At 45.4% G+C, this 15,638-nt stretch overlaps 1 protein-coding gene across 4 annotated transcripts in view; it reads right to left on the minus strand.

Moving 5' to 3' along the window:
- OSBPL9 (oxysterol binding protein like 9) overlaps nt 1–15,638 on the minus strand; it is a 99,284-nt gene that overhangs the window by 83,236 nt on the left and 410 nt on the right. The gene's annotated exons all lie outside the window — the stretch shown is intronic.

Genomic DNA, 15,638 nt, shown 5'->3' on the forward strand with positions numbered 1-15,638 from the left:
TTTGAGTTTTATATGGTTGTTGAAATCAGCCTGCCCCACTATGGTTAGTCCCTATAAGAGAGGAAGAAAGCAGCAGCTATAAAATGCAACTAGCTGTTTGAGCATTTGGCATAACAGCAGGCAATGTCACAGAGTAAGGCTGCAGCTCATCTAGGAAATGACAAAGTGCACCTCAAGCTACACACAACACTCACAGGAAGAGACAGAGTCCAGTACACAACTCCACTGAAACAAGGGAGATGCACAGACATAAGCTTAACTGGGCTGGGAATGTTCACTGGCAGGAACGCTGGCTTTGCAGTATGCCTCTTCCACTCCCACCAGTCTCAGTGAAGACTCTCTACCTTTTACCACAAGCTCCATCTTTTTGGACAAAATTGGAGAAGCTTCACAGTTGGACTAGTTTAATTAATGTATTATGGTTAAATTGATAATCAGTACAACTCCCCATGTGAAAATCTCTAGAATGAGTGGATTTTTGCCTTAGCTTAGACCTCTTCCAAAGCCTACACACGGAGTTATACTGGTAAAACCAGAGCACTAAGTTTATACCTTACCTTACATAATTACAGCCTACCTGCGTAGAAGAGTCTTTAACAAGCTCCCAAAATAGCCAATTTATACAGGCAGGTACAATCAGTCTACCTTCGCTCAACTGTCGGTATAGCAATCAAGTCATGACAGTCTGAGGAAACTTCTCACTGAAACCCAGGACTCCTAGCTTTAGAGCAGGGGTAAGCAAAATACAGTGCGCCAAGAGATTTTCTCCAGCCTGCAGCGGGTCTCTCAGCCTCACCCAGCCCAGGCATAGGGGGCAGCCTGGGGAAGGGACACATGCAGCCAGTCCTGTCACCCCCAGGCACGCAATGGGACTGGGGCAGTGCTGCAGCCAGACTTTGCTTCCTGGCAGCCCCAGCAGCAGTGGTTCCTTCTGGATGCTGCTGCCAGTGTTGCCACTGCTGCTGAACTGCTGCCCAGGCACCCTGACCCATCAAATCTCCCTGACTTTACACTTCCCCAAAAAGATGTAAAAAAAAAAAAAAAAAAAAATTTTAAAAATACAGTAAATTAGTCAGGAAGCAGAATAGGTTAGTGAGTTGGACATGGGCTCCAAGACAGGTGGACAGTTATTTGGGCTGGGGGGGTCATTTAGGGAGTTTTGGTAAGCTGTTGTGGGCCAGGAGAGTTGTGGTGCTGACCCAGCCCACAACAGCTCACCAAAACTTCTGAAGTGGTAGATTACTAGACCAGCCCGGGGGCACTGGATAGAGTAGGCAGGCTGTCCCCTTCATCTCCCTGACAGACTCATTTCTAGTTTTAAGGCAGCAACATCTTCAACATCCCACTGCTCCTGGCATCGGTCTACGTAGGAGGCAATTTACAGTGTCTACCCAGGTTTCAAACATTGTGATGCAATCTGAGTAGATCGATTTACTGAAAGAAACAGAACTGTGGGAGTAAGTAGGGCCCAGGTAGTAAACTTGTGTACCAAACACACGACTCTCCAAGCAACCAGTGGGAATAAATCCTGGAAGCATTAAAACCAGAATATTTGGAGGAAATACAATGGGCTTGTGGTTGCAACTGTAGGTAATGAAGCAAATCCTCTAATTAACATCTCTTATACAGAGTCAAGCTTTGAACCCTGGTTCTTCAGCTTAAGAAAACAGGCATATATTAACTGAGACAGAGAAAGGTTCAATTGCTGGACATTTACTAATTAAAATACTCGCTCTCACATGGCCTTCACATTTCTAAACAAGCAACATGTCCACGTCTACCAAACCCAATAGGAAGGAAGACTAGACACAAAACATCCAGCATACAAAAATCACTAGTAAGTTTGCACAACTGGAAATTGGTGTCTCAAAAAGTGAAAAAGCACGTATCTTTAAAGCTTTAGAGAATCACCTTTCGTCTCATGGCAACTGAGATTAACAAAAACTAATGCTGAAGTTTGGGGGTGGGGGTTATTCCTCCCCTGATCCCAAGATAGCCAATTGCTACTAGTTTTGCAAAGCACTATTGCATCTATAGATTATATTAAACTTAACTGCTTTGCAGATTCTCTTAAAATTACTACTGCTCTAGCCCAGCGGTGCTCAACCCTAGAGATGCACCAATACATCAGTCTATATCATGTTGGCACCAATAAAAGGAAAATAAGACATTAAATCGGCAGTCAGCTTTTTTTTGGCTGATGGCCAATAACATTGTTGATAAATGCCACATGCATGCGCACAGCTGTAGCATGCACATGGCATGCCCAGCAGCTTGGAGAGCAGCATCCAGCCAGTAAATCTGTTGGGGAAAGGGGCAGAGGGGAGGAGTGTGGGGAGGGTGCAGATCAAGGCCTCCGCAGTGAAGGAGGGAGTGGGGCTGGGGCAGAGGCAAGCACTGCCCATCCAGGGCGGGGCAGGGCATGGGACAGAGCTGTGAGCAGCTCATCCAGGGGGGCACCGAGAGGGAGGGGGGAGCTCCCACTGCTGCATGTACCCCTGGGGGGAGGCATAGGGAGTACATGCCCCCTGGATCTGTGCACGGGACAAGGGCAGGCTGCTGCTGTGGGCTGGGGCCGGGGACAGCGCTGGGCTCTTCCCAATGGGGGGTTGGGCTAGGGCTGCACTCGGGGCAGTCACCCTTCTCCAAGCACTACCACCACCCACCCCAAGTGCAGCCCCACCCAGGGAAGAGTCCAGCATCATCTCCCAGCCCCAGCCTGCAGCAGCAACCAGCCCTCACCCCTCACACAGATCCAGGGGGCACGTGCCCCCCATACCACCCCCAGGGGTTCACGCAGAAGTGGGAACCACCCCCTGGAACCTCCTGGATGAGTCACTTGCGTGTCCTGCCCCAGCTGTGCAGCACCTGTCCCTGACCCAGGCCCACCCTCTCCCCCACCATGGGGGCCTCAATCTGTCCCCCACACCCCTTCCCTTCCCTTCTCACCCCAACAGACTTACCAGCCAGACACTGCTCTCCAAGCTGCTTGGCTGCATATCCGCAATCGGATTGGTATTGGCCAATATGGCTCATTAATAATCGAGCATCAGCCCTCAAAAAAATCTTTATCAGTGCACCCCTGCTCAACCACCAGCCTGCAGACCTGATCTGGTCTGTGGCACTGTGTCACCCAACCCATGGGTCCAGAATTTTAGCGGCAGAAAAACGGGGCCACTCCCCCACTGCTAAATTTCTAGACCCCTGCGGAGCCCCAAGCCCTGCACCCTGGATCAGCATCAGGGCCCCCAGACCCAATCCCAGTGGGAAGGGGTGGGACCAGGCCCCACAGCCTGCCCCCTGTGCTCAGAAGAGGGAGGGGGCAGTGCCAACCCCAGGGCCCAATCCTGAAATGCAGGGCTCAGTCCAGCCTGTGCCCCAGGACTGCCCCATTCACCTGGCCCATGAAACCAGAAGGCTGAGCAGCACTGCTCTAACAGAAAAAAAAGGCACATGGAAGAGGACATAACAGGAAAATAACAAATCAGTTGCTGAAGAAGCTACATTAGACCCTCTATTTTTAGTACTGCCTAAATGGTGGCTTTCTCCAGAAGCAATTCATTTATACTTTACACATACTGTCACTGTTCAAGGTCACTTTACTGATACCAGGTGGAAAATTGGTTCATAAGCCACAGGCCCAGAGAGAGAAGAGCAATACAGAGGGCTGCAGCTCCCCCTGGTGGATTGAAGAGGCAGCAGCAGCAGACAGCCAAATCCTCAGTCAGGCCTTCTCAGGCAAAGTCAAAAAAAGAAGGGGGGGCGGGAGGGAAGGTGCAGGTGTGGAAGAAGTAAGAGGAACTTAAAGCTTCAGGCTGGGGAGGGGACAGCCCATGCCTTTAATGAAGGAATGGATCCAACAACTCATACTAGCCCCAATCCTGCAGACACTTAACATGCATAACAGATGCAGGTCATACAGCTTTTTACTCTTGAATAAGTCCATTCACACAGCTGTGCTATTATAGCACCTGCCACTAGTGATATAACATGACATGGGAGAATCTATGACTGTTTTCCAGTTTATTTATATTGACAGCAATGCCCCAAGTCAGCAAACTGCTTTGCTACTAGTGAGAATCTGATGGATTTCACCAGAACTCAGCAACAGCAGTCCAACACATGCATTGGCTGAATAGGATCTAATGTAACATCTAATTAACCTGAAGCATCTAGAAGTCATTAATGACTTCACTTGGGCAATCGCAGGCGTCTTTTCAAGACTGAAGCCGTATACAGTTTCTCCTATTTGTGTGGGTGTTTAACAACAGGTTGTTTTTGTTTTGTATTTTTTTTAATGCAAGTGTGATTGGAAACCATAACAAACAGCAGAAAGGCTTCTGACATTCATTTAGGAATCAAAGCTACGATTTTTTTCCCCTCCCATCTTAGTATACCAGATTTCAAGCTGGTCATGTTCTTCTGAAATTAGTAAATGTTTATTATCTAATGGCAAGTCAAATTTAAACACAGAGTTAACACTGACCAGCATCTACTCTTCCAGAACATCAAGTTCATCAGAACCTAAACCAAGGGTGTGCTGTCGTATCTTAATTCGACCCCACCCCCCACAACACACTGCTTATAGTAACCTTTGCAAATCATCAGTGCACACCCTGGCTGCATTCGCTATGCTACACGTAGATGTACTGAATGGTGGAGCAATTTGTTGGAGGAGCTTAGCTTTGTCAGAATCACTGCTCTGCCCTCTAGGAGGCTGCACTCCTAGGGTGATACAAGGAGCCTTTGAGTATGATCTAAAGAACGCGTCTATCCCAGGATCAAATATGCCTCATTTCAGCACCACATTGTACATGCTGCCAGCAGCAGGGACTTCCTATCAAGGGAGTTTTTGGGGGGTTTTTTTAGGAGGTAGATGGGACAAGCAAGAAGTCTGTAGATTGAATGTTTAATTAAAGTGCAAGTATTGCATTAAGATGGAATTGTGCATCTGCTGGTGAAGAGCTTGTCAAATTTAGCCAATATGGTGACCCTTCTGTGGCAAAGGCTAGATGTCTAACTGTTAGACAAGTAAGATCTCCAAGTAGGTATCATGCAAAGAGTGCGCTACAGGAAATCTGGGATATCACCCAAAAAGGTCAGAATTACAAAGAACAAACTGGGTGGATCTACACACATTCTGGTCAGGATTCAGAGTGACCTTGAGAAACGGTCTGAAATTAACTGAATAGAATTCAGCAAGGACAAGTCCTACACAAATATATATATATATATATATATTTTTTTTAAGTTACAAAAAAGCACAAACAAACTGAGGAACCACTGGGTAGGCTGCAGTACTGCTGAAAAACCCTAGTGCTTACAGTAGACCATAAACTGAACATAAAGCAGCGAGTTGAAAAAAGCCAATAGCAGACTGGGGTGTATGAAGAGTTGTATAACTTGGAAGTCAACAGAAGTAATTTTTCCACTCTATTCAACACTGATAAAACCTTACCTGGAGTACTGCATCCAGTTTTGGGAACTACACTTCAAAATGCAGACAAATAAAAAAGTCTGGTGGAAAGCAAGAAAAGGACTACAGGTCTAGGAAGTATGAAAGTTAGGAAGGTTTAGAAAAACTGCAATTATGTAGTCTGGAAAAGAGAAAACTTGGTGGTGGGAAAAATCTGATAATATAGTCTACATCCTCCATATCAGGGGTTTTCAGGCTTTTAAAAAAAAAAAAAAAAAAAAAAAAAAAGGGGGGCACCCACTTTAGGTACACTTCTGGTGGTGGGGAAAGGGGGTGGCGGTGGCCGGACAGAGAGCAGGTGGGGCTTGCACACAGCAGCAGTGGCCCCCGCATGTGAGCTTCCATCCCCTACCCCAGGGTTTGGCCATCCAGGTGGCACCTGTACGGCCCACAGAGGGAAGCCGTTGCCCCTCACCCTGTGCCCCCTCCGGCTCTGCTCCTGGGAAGCGGTGGCATGGGGTGCTGGCGCTCCGTCCCTGCCTGCCTGTGCATACCCCCTAGCCCCTTTCCAAGTACCTCCCCTGCTCTATATAGTCACCCTTCAGCTGTGAAGACTATTCTATGTGGCCACAGGGGACAGAACAAGGAGTAAGGGTCTTAAGTTGAAGCAAGAAAAAAATTAGGCTGGATATTGGAAAGAACCATCTCAGTATAAAGGCAGTTAAGCGTAGGAACAAATGCCTGGAGACACTGTGGAATCTCTATCCTTAGATTTTTCTAAGAGCAGGTTAGACAAGCACTTGGCTGGGATGGTTTAGACTGATAATCCTGGCTTTCAGGTGCTGGCATTTTGCTGAACTCTCTGTTCTAATGCAGAGGTCAGCAAGTTACGGCCTGTAGGCCAAAATCGACCCACAAAGAAATCTGGTTCAGGGATGAGTGACAGTTGCGCCATACTGCCCATCCCTTCTGCAGAGCCTGCTGCTATACTGTCTGCACCTACCCTTGATGTTGAGAGGATGGGGGTGGCAGTCAGCAGTGAGGGTAAAAGTAGGTAGCTGGCTGCTCCGCAAGTGAAACTTAGGGCCCACTACAGGGGCCAGGTCACAAAATTCAGTCCTGGTCAGCAAAAGGTTGCCAATCTCGTTCTAGAAGAGCACAATTTACTACAAAAACTCAATTCTGCGTTAAAACCAAGGTCCTTGGCATTCAGGTTCCCCTTCCTGCTAAGAAACCAGGGATGTATTTTTTTGTAGAAGTCAAGTGATTATTTTGGTAGCTGTAGGCAAGTACATTTACAGTTAGGATACTACTGCAGCTAATCAAAAGATTGTGATGCATTTCTTAATTACTTCTCTCTCTTCCTCCATCTTGTCAGAGTGGATGGGGATTATAGTCATACTCTGAAGCATTCCAAAATATGCAGAAGTTAGAGAAATATAGCAAGGCAAAAAAAAAAAAAAAAAAAAGTCATAGATAAGGCCCATATCTCCAAATCCTGACAATTTTATTTCATGGTGATTACAGTGATTTCAAGCATATGCAAAGAAAACCAATGTCTCCATCCATCTCCCAAAATACAAAACACCTTTGACAGTGCCAGATAGAGACACGGTCTTTTTCCTCCCCGACTCATTTCTGCAAAGAATCAAGAGCTAGCTAAGTACAGCTAAGATGCCATGGTTACTAAGGTTATGTAGACATTCAGCTTCTACCACGAGAACCCCTTCCCCCCCCACACTCAGTTTTTCCCAGGGCTCCTTCCTTGTGCGGAGAAAAGCAGCCCTTTGCCTGCCCCATGGCTGGCGTCCCAGGCTGGCAGTGGGGCAGGTTACAAGCTGGTGCTGAGCACGGGGAAAAGTGGCCCCTCGCCCGCCCCATGGCCAGTGCCCCATGCTGCAGCCGCTCACAGCCCCATGGGGCTACCAATGCCGGCTCAGGACAGCCCCATGCAGGCTGCAAGTGGCTGCAGCAGGGAGGGGGAGGGGCTGCTTTTTCCCCCACCCCGGCCCCGCTCCTTACCCGATGGGAGCCAAGTAGTGCAGAGTGGCCAGTGGGCAAGTAGGAAAGTGGGGAAAGTGACAGGAGTGGGGTAGTGGAAGTGAGCAGGAGCATGGGGCCTGCACCAATGTCCCGGGACCAGCGCTGGCAGGGCCCAGAGCAGGGCGGCAGGAGCGCGGGGTCCCAGCCGGCAGGGGCTCGATAAAGCCAGGCCAGGTCCCCCCTCCCTGCTGGTGCAGCCCAGCCTGGCTCCACAGACCCCTGCCAGCCTGTGCCCCGCTCTGGGCCCCACCCGTGCTGGCCCTGGGATGCTGGTCCCAAGATGGTGACCAGGTGGCAGGGTACCTGTCAAGGGGTGGGGCACCTGTCATGGGACGGGGCTACCCATGCGGCCCTCGACAGCCAGCCAAAACTGGGTAAGCAGCCCTCTGCCCAAAATAATTGCCCGCCCCGATCTAACCTAAGCTTCCCTTGCTGCAACTCAAAACCATTTGTCCTTGTTCTGTCATCAGCCATCACTGAAAACAGTCCAGCTCCATCCTCTTTGCAGCCCCCCTTCAGGTAGTTGAAGGCTGCTGTTAAATCCCCCCCTCAGTCTTCTCTTCTCCAAACCAAATAGCCCAGTTCCTTCAGCCTGTCCTCACAAGTCATGTGGGCCCTAGCCCCCAAACCATTTTCGTTGTTCTGTTGGACTCTCCAATTTGCCCACATCTTTTCTGTAGTGGGGGACCCAAAATTGGACACAGGACTCCAGATATAGCCTCAGCAGTGCAGAATAGAGGAGAATAATCACTTCCCTCAATCTAATGGCAACACTCCTATTAATGCAGCCCACTATGCCATTAGCCTTCTTCGCAACAAGGGAATGTTGGCTCTTATTCAGCTTATTGTCCACTGTAGCCCCCGTCCATTTAATTCCAACGGGAGCAGGACTAACATAATTTGATTATTTTTGCCTAGTCTGTTGTGTTTTAATATATAAAATATACTCTAGTAAATTTAAGTGCATTGTAATAAATTTATATTCGTGTTTGTTCCAAACCCTGGGCTCCAAGCTTATTAGTAAACCTAGTTTTTTTTTAGTTGGAGACAAATGCGTTGTTGCATGTGATGGTGCACCACACCATCTGTACCTGCTTTCATAATCCTTGCTTCACCCATGCATACAGACAAGCAACTTCAATTTGACAGCTTTCTCCTCAAACTGCATCTGGGGAAAAGATGGGCCACTGACTGAAAATTTGCAGTATACTGCCTCTAAAAAGTATATGCACCCACACTTGGGGAGATGGGGGTAGAAGGAAGAGGGAAGCTTGCAAAATTTAAAGTTGTCAGTGTTGATTTTACAAACACAGTAGCAAGAAATATCAAGATCAGCAACAGATCAGATGAGATTTTTGTAAAAATCTCAAGCAAATGTTGTTAAGTAATAATTTCTTGGGACATTTTTCTTGGGCCATTTAAATTATTGTTGAGCTAAATTCTTCACCAATTTGTATTTGCATAGCTACTGAAAAAAGCAATTATCCTAATGTTGCTAAAAAACACATTTTGTCCTCATATGCAGAAAGAACATAGGAAAAAACAAGCAACCACATTTGCTTTCAGGAAGCAAGAATTGCTCCATTATTTAGGTGAACACAGCTTCTCCGAAGGCAACTACAATGCCAAGTCATTAGTGTTAAGCCATAGTTTAAAAATTAACCTGGAAACACTGTTTTATCGCAACTTTAACATCTTGAATTTTTTTGCAACTTAGGTCTCCAACAATTAACATACCTACTTGAAGTTTGTAAGTTGTTTTCTTTCTGCAGCAGAACTGACTCAAAAAGCAAAACTACTCCACTTGGAAACATCAAAAGTCAAGTCAATATGTATAATTAAAAACAAGGGAAAAAAGCATAAAAGTCTAAAGACATAAAAATACTATCTGTGACTGAAATTTAAGGCACTGCCTGGACTAGGATTTGAAGGGGAATTAGCTAATATACATTCTGAACAACTCTAGCATAAACTAAATCAACTTTAGCACATGTGAATTCTCAACACTAGAGCTGTTGAATATTAGTTAACAAATACCAATATCACAGCCCTGAAATCCTGATCACAGACACAGGGTGCATTCATATGGAAAGATGGAGAAGTAAGAATTAATTTGTATCTGCAATAGTAGCTACTGTGGCAAGTAACAGGAAGTTACCTGCAAAAAAACAAGCACTTAAGAATTCTCCTCCGAGTTGGTTAGCACCTTAGCCAACATTCCCCAACTTCTTGCCAACAAAGCCTAAGAGCACTGGATGTACCACATGCTATTTCAGAAACTGTTTCAAAATTGGAAATCTAGGAGTCCTCCCAGGAGTTCCAGAAGACACTACGCATTGTCGTCATCTTCAACAAAGCATACCACAAAAATGTATTTAAAAAAACAACTCTTAAATGAAAAAAGAATATTGTATCACTGTTGAATACAACAATAAAGGAGGAGATGGCTCAATCTTGAGTGTAGCAAAGATGAATAAACATAGGCTGAAGGGGACCAGGAAAAAAAGATAATAAAATAATGAAAAGGGGGTCTTCCCTAAAATTAACAAAGGCACATAAAAAACAAGAGTGACCAATCTGCAATGCACATACTGTAAGTGGCACAGGCAGCAAATCAGGGAAGGGAAAGAACACATTTTATTTAACAAAATAAAGCAAAATTACCAAGAACATAGTTGTTCACTATTTTGATTTAATTTTGCATTTGCATGAATTGGAACAGTATTTTTTTAAATGTCTGCTTCCTGAATCTTGTATCTAGTCAGTCACTTAGGTTTTTATCAGCTGTTATTCAATTCATCTTCTGGGAGTCGAGTTTTCCGTGCACAAACAGATTACTGACAGGAAAGGGAAGGTCTATAATGTCAGCTGAGATGGGTAGGTTGCGACTTCTTTTGTTTTGCTTTCCTGCTTTGTTAGGATTTGTGCAAGATGATTGAGAAACTGCATTTGAAGGGGCAGGAAACTGTGCATGTGCCAACAATTCAATTCTCTCTCTCTTTCCAAGGAGATCTGAACAACATCTCTGCTTTCAGAGTTCCCACTTGCAATAGCAGTCTACCAGAAGTCTCATCTTCAGTCTCTCCCCAGTCTAACCTGGCCACCTCCACATGCATTTATTTCCCTCAGCAGAAGTGTTTTTTTCCAAATAAAAATAATAGTATCAACTGGGGGCTAAAGCTTTATGCTCCTGGACACTTAACAGTGCATAAGATTTTGACGTTAAAATTTATTTTTTTTTTTTGGTAAAAATGAGAGGGGAAAATAGAACATGGTTAGATTCCTGATGGGAAATACCCACTCCCATTACTTGACAAACTTTAGTAATCATTTTCTAGTCACTGAATAAAATTGGTTCCCACTTTAAAATTTCTATACACCTCAAGTGGATTCTTCATCAGATTAGCCAGTGGTTAGAGTTTAAAGCAACAGAAAGATATTGAATTAAACTTTCATATGTAAATGCAAAGTGAAATGCACATATAAATTATGCTGACACAACTGAGAACCAATTGCCAACATCCAATTTGGCTCTCACTCACTATGAAAGGGAACTGTTTGATCAGGCATCTTACAGTGGTGAAGGGTTTTATTTCAGTATTGCTGACAAATGTTGTTGAAGGGGTCATGAAAGAAGTATAATGCAGAGCATCTAAAATGCTCATGGTTCTATTTTGCTGAATGGAATTTGGGACCAAAGTTAACATGGTGTAAAACTCCTATCATTCTTTTTAAAAATTACATCCAGATTAAAGATCCATACATAAAAAATATTAAGTCATTTTACTACTTCACCTACTTATTCCACTTTTGTGAGTGAATCCATGCTATTTGGCTCAAAAGTTTAACTGCCAAATATCAGCTATCTAACACGGAAGCACTGAAATCTAGGCTTTTTAATCCAGTATTACATAAACTAATCAGAAAGTGGCATGAGATAATTTAAACGCATTCTAATTTAAACTAGAAAGCTGATTTTAAAAAGACATGAAACTAAACTGCTATATATTTTAGGAAATGCAACTGAAACAGCATAAATTAACAGCTGGGCTTTAGGGAACAGACAATTAAATCTAATTTCTCTCACACGCATTACCAAGGAAAAAAAAAAATTAAATGTCAATGGAATTTGGCACAGAGTAAACCAATGACTTTCACTGCTATTAACCTAACATTTATAGAGAGGAGGGAGAGAGGGAAAAAGTGAAGAAGAAAGGAAACCTGATAATCTGTGATTGTAGTTATGTCTAGATTTATTTATAGCAGTTTCAAAACATGATTTTCTTCCAAAGTACTGTTGTACGAACATAAAATAGGCATGGAGAAGGGGAGGAGGAAGAAAGACAAAATAAAGTAGTTCTGGTTTCCCTCAAAAAGAGTGGGAGGAACATGCTGTCAGTAGTGTCTGAAAAAAAGAAAGAAAGAAAAAAAAGAAAGATAAAACATCTCTGAAGTGAGAACAGGTCATTATTCATCTCACAGAGAGCTCACTCCCTCTTTTCAAAGTGTCTTCTAATTAAAAATCCTAGCCTGAAAATTCACTCAAAGCTGACTGCAAAATTAACTATCACCAATGCTCTTCAGTAAAAAAAGTCAGCATCACACAGGACTCTCCCATTAGATATATTGCCAAAACACAATAAAAATTATGTTCCTACTGCATTAAGGTAACAACGTTTAATAGGTTCCAAGCAAGAGCACCACGGGAGATTTGTATGCCTGTGTATTAATTCACCCCAAAAGTGTTGAGGTTAAATTTCATTTTTAATAATCTGAAAAGTGTTTTCATCCCCATAACTGGAAACAACCAGCCAAAGGAATGCTACTCAAACTCTCATAAAAACAATACATTTCACTTTCAAGCAGAGAATGTGAGACATTTCACTCCAAAAGATAAATATTTGGACAACACGTGCATGAGAGAAATAAGCATAAGGGAAAAAAATATTTTGCAGTCATACTTCCAGGAGGCAGTGCTAGCGTTTGCTGGTACACAGCACATTAGAGGAGGGGTGGATCTATGAATTACTGCACAGAAGTGGAGGTAGATTACAGTTCCATGTCTGCCACTCCCATTTTGAGAACTTCTCTCTGACCACTGCTTGAGTTGGTAAAATAAGGAACTGACCAAATAGTGCCATTTGACTTGATCCATCTGCTTCTTGTAAATTTTCAGGATTAACATCTATTCAGTTTAACAACAACAACAAGTTATACTGGTCCTAGGGCATGCTTATACAGTGCACTATGGCTAGGGACCGACCTAAAAGTGGGGTTTAACGGATTTCACAGAAACAGCAAAAAACAGCACTGGCCACTATTTCCTGCTACATCAACCAAAAAAAAAAGTAGTAGTGACACAGACTGAGCAAAGGCACCCTCCACCAATCAGTAGCGAGGGGCATGGCTGCTGCAAAATGCCTGCAGAATTGGCTCTATGTGCCACAAGCAGGCCATAAAAAAATCCTTCGTCTCACCACGACTTAGGGAGGTCCCTAAATAACTGCTATTCCAAACAAGATCCCAGTGCAGATACTTATTCTGCTGCAAGAGATCATCTTTGCAGTATATCTTAATCCACTTCAGAAGTGGGATAGACAGAGTGGAAACAGACATTGCCTTTCATCAACTTTGTGCCACTATAAACACTTTTATGGCAGCACAAAGGCCAGGCAAACAGACATCCATGTTCTTTGATGCAACACAAATGCCCAGAGTTACTGGCTACAACAAAGGCGGTATTCAATTTGTGCCACTATTTAGCAACAGATATCTATTTGCTTTGTGGTAAGAGAGCTCAGGCAGTCCAGAGCTGACCACACTCTCCAGCCACCCTGCACAGGTGGTGAAGGGGCTTGAGGGGCCTGGTCCTGCACAGGATTTCCTGCAATCCACTCTGCAAGAGTGCAACTCTGCACATAGGAAACCACTTGCAGAGACACAACAAGATTCTCTGGGGCCCATCTCTAACAGAAGAAAATCAGATAGACACTCCCAGGGCCTGCTCCTGTGCAGGAACTCCTAGGGCATGTGGGACCAGGACCTTCAGGGCCTGGAAAAATGTGTTACATGCTGTCCTGCAGCATCAAGAGAGACTGTGCATTGCACCCAATGAAGCAGGTCAGCTGTTCCAGGACACATCATGGCACAGCTAATACACTTCATTTGGTGACATTATTTCTAGCCTGAAACAAAACAACCTTCTTATGGCAGGATACAAGTGTCAACACAGAGCTATGCAGTGTTTCCCTGTGTAGACAAGCCCTTAATCCTGTTAAATACTCTAGAGCAGCGATGCCCAACCTTTTTCTCCCATAAAGAGGTACGCAGTGTCTGCAGTAGTCTGTCTGCAGCTGGATCTGGCAGATGATCCCATACCAGCTCCCAGAGAGGGGCAGGGGGCATCCTGGCCCTGATGCAGACACATGGGGTAAAGGGGGCATGGCCCAATGCCAACACAGTCCTGAAAAAGGGGGGGGGGGGGGGGCAGCTCCAAAATGGCTACACCGGTGGCTAGAAAATTTAGCAACGGGAGGGTGGCAGTACTGCCACAGTTTCCCCAACACCACATTTCCCAAACCATAGCATCTGGCACACGGGACTTTCCAAGGCTCTCCAGGTCTCACATGGCCCAAGGGCTGAAGGTTGATCACCCCTGCTCTAAAACCAAACTACAAGAATGAGCTGGATTCAAGTTTCTAGCTATTCTATTGTAGTAAACTGGAGACCTTCATGACTGGTGCAAGTAGTCAGAAAGGATTGCTTGACTTCCTAATGCTAGGCTGACTTTGTAGGGCTGGTGGTTAGAAGAGTCATCCTTTTACTTGTCAACCAAGCAGGCTTGATGCATTACTAAGAAACACTGTACTCCACAATGACTTTGGGGAATAACTTGTCAAAGCATAATCAGGGATACTTAGCCATTCCTACCTAATAGTGTCACAAAGCTTAAGAATTAGGTATTTATGAAGCTAGAGACCCGTAAATTAAATGCACTACAGAAGTCCAAACTGTACATTTCTACATGCACACACACAGATCCTAATAAACATGAACCATGACTACAGCCAGAGGTTGCTGGTTAGGGGGTCCTGCCCCTCCACCCAGGAACACACCAATCGCCATATTTGGCATCAGGAAAGAATTTTACCCCGTGGTCAGACTGGTATGGACTGTGGGGGTTTTACCTTTCTCTAGCAGGGGACATGCTGGATCTCTTAAACATATACTGACACTTCATGGAAGCAGAACGCTGGCTCCCATAGTTCCCCTGCTTTACCCGTGGCAGGTTAGGGTGTAATGTCTTCATTGCGTCAAGGCTGATGGTAGCCTTGTATAGTTTAGATTACAGTTTGTATGGGACGGTGAGGATAGGGGTGATGCTGCCTCAGGAAGGGGAATGAACTAGATCAGAGGTTTCCAACTCCCAGGCTGCGGCCTGGTACGGGTTGGCTGCCAGACTGGAAGTCCGGAAGTGACCAGCATACTGCAGACTAGCAGCCAACCCTTTTTTATACCGAGTATAGAAAAGGGTTGGCTGGCAGTCCGCAGTACGCCGGTCACTTCCGACCTGCAGCACGGTAAAAAAGTTGGGAACCGCTGGACTAGATAACCTCTGGAGGTCCCTTCCAACCCCACTTCTCTATAACTTCATCATTCTCCCCCTTATTTCTGCAACCGTGCCGAAAACGATTTCAGAGCGTTGGATCTCTCGGATAGAAACGGGCCGGTGAGCCGAGTCCAGGCCAATCGCCCACTCGATGAACAACCGTGTCAGAAGAAAGCCACAAAAGCGTCCTCCCTTCCTCACGGAGGCAGCGAGTTCGATTGGAGCAGGGATGCACGCCACGGTTTGGCTGGGACAGCCCTGGATTTCGCCAATGCTAATTAAAACGAGTGCTCTGGGATTGCAGGGGCGTAGTCGGGCAGGGCAGGAACCACTGCTGCGGTGTCCTGATGTCCCCGTCCCCCCACACGCAGCTTGTCTCGAACCTGTGTCTCCGAGATGCCATTATTAGGGTCAGCCATTATTAGGGTCACCTAGGGATGGGGCAGTGGCTCGCCTGCCCCCCTCAGGCCGCCAGCCTGGCATTGAGCTACAGCAGGGAGGACACACAAGGGGGAGCGAGTCCCCCTTGAGGGGGGAGGGGGGAGTGGCACCACTCAATGCTTGGACCCC

Source organism: Alligator sinensis, unplaced genomic scaffold (genome assembly GCF_000455745.1).
Source record: "Alligator sinensis unplaced genomic scaffold, ASM45574v1 scaffold63_1, whole genome shotgun sequence".
NCBI classification, from domain to species: domain Eukaryota; kingdom Metazoa; phylum Chordata; order Crocodylia; family Alligatoridae; genus Alligator; species Alligator sinensis.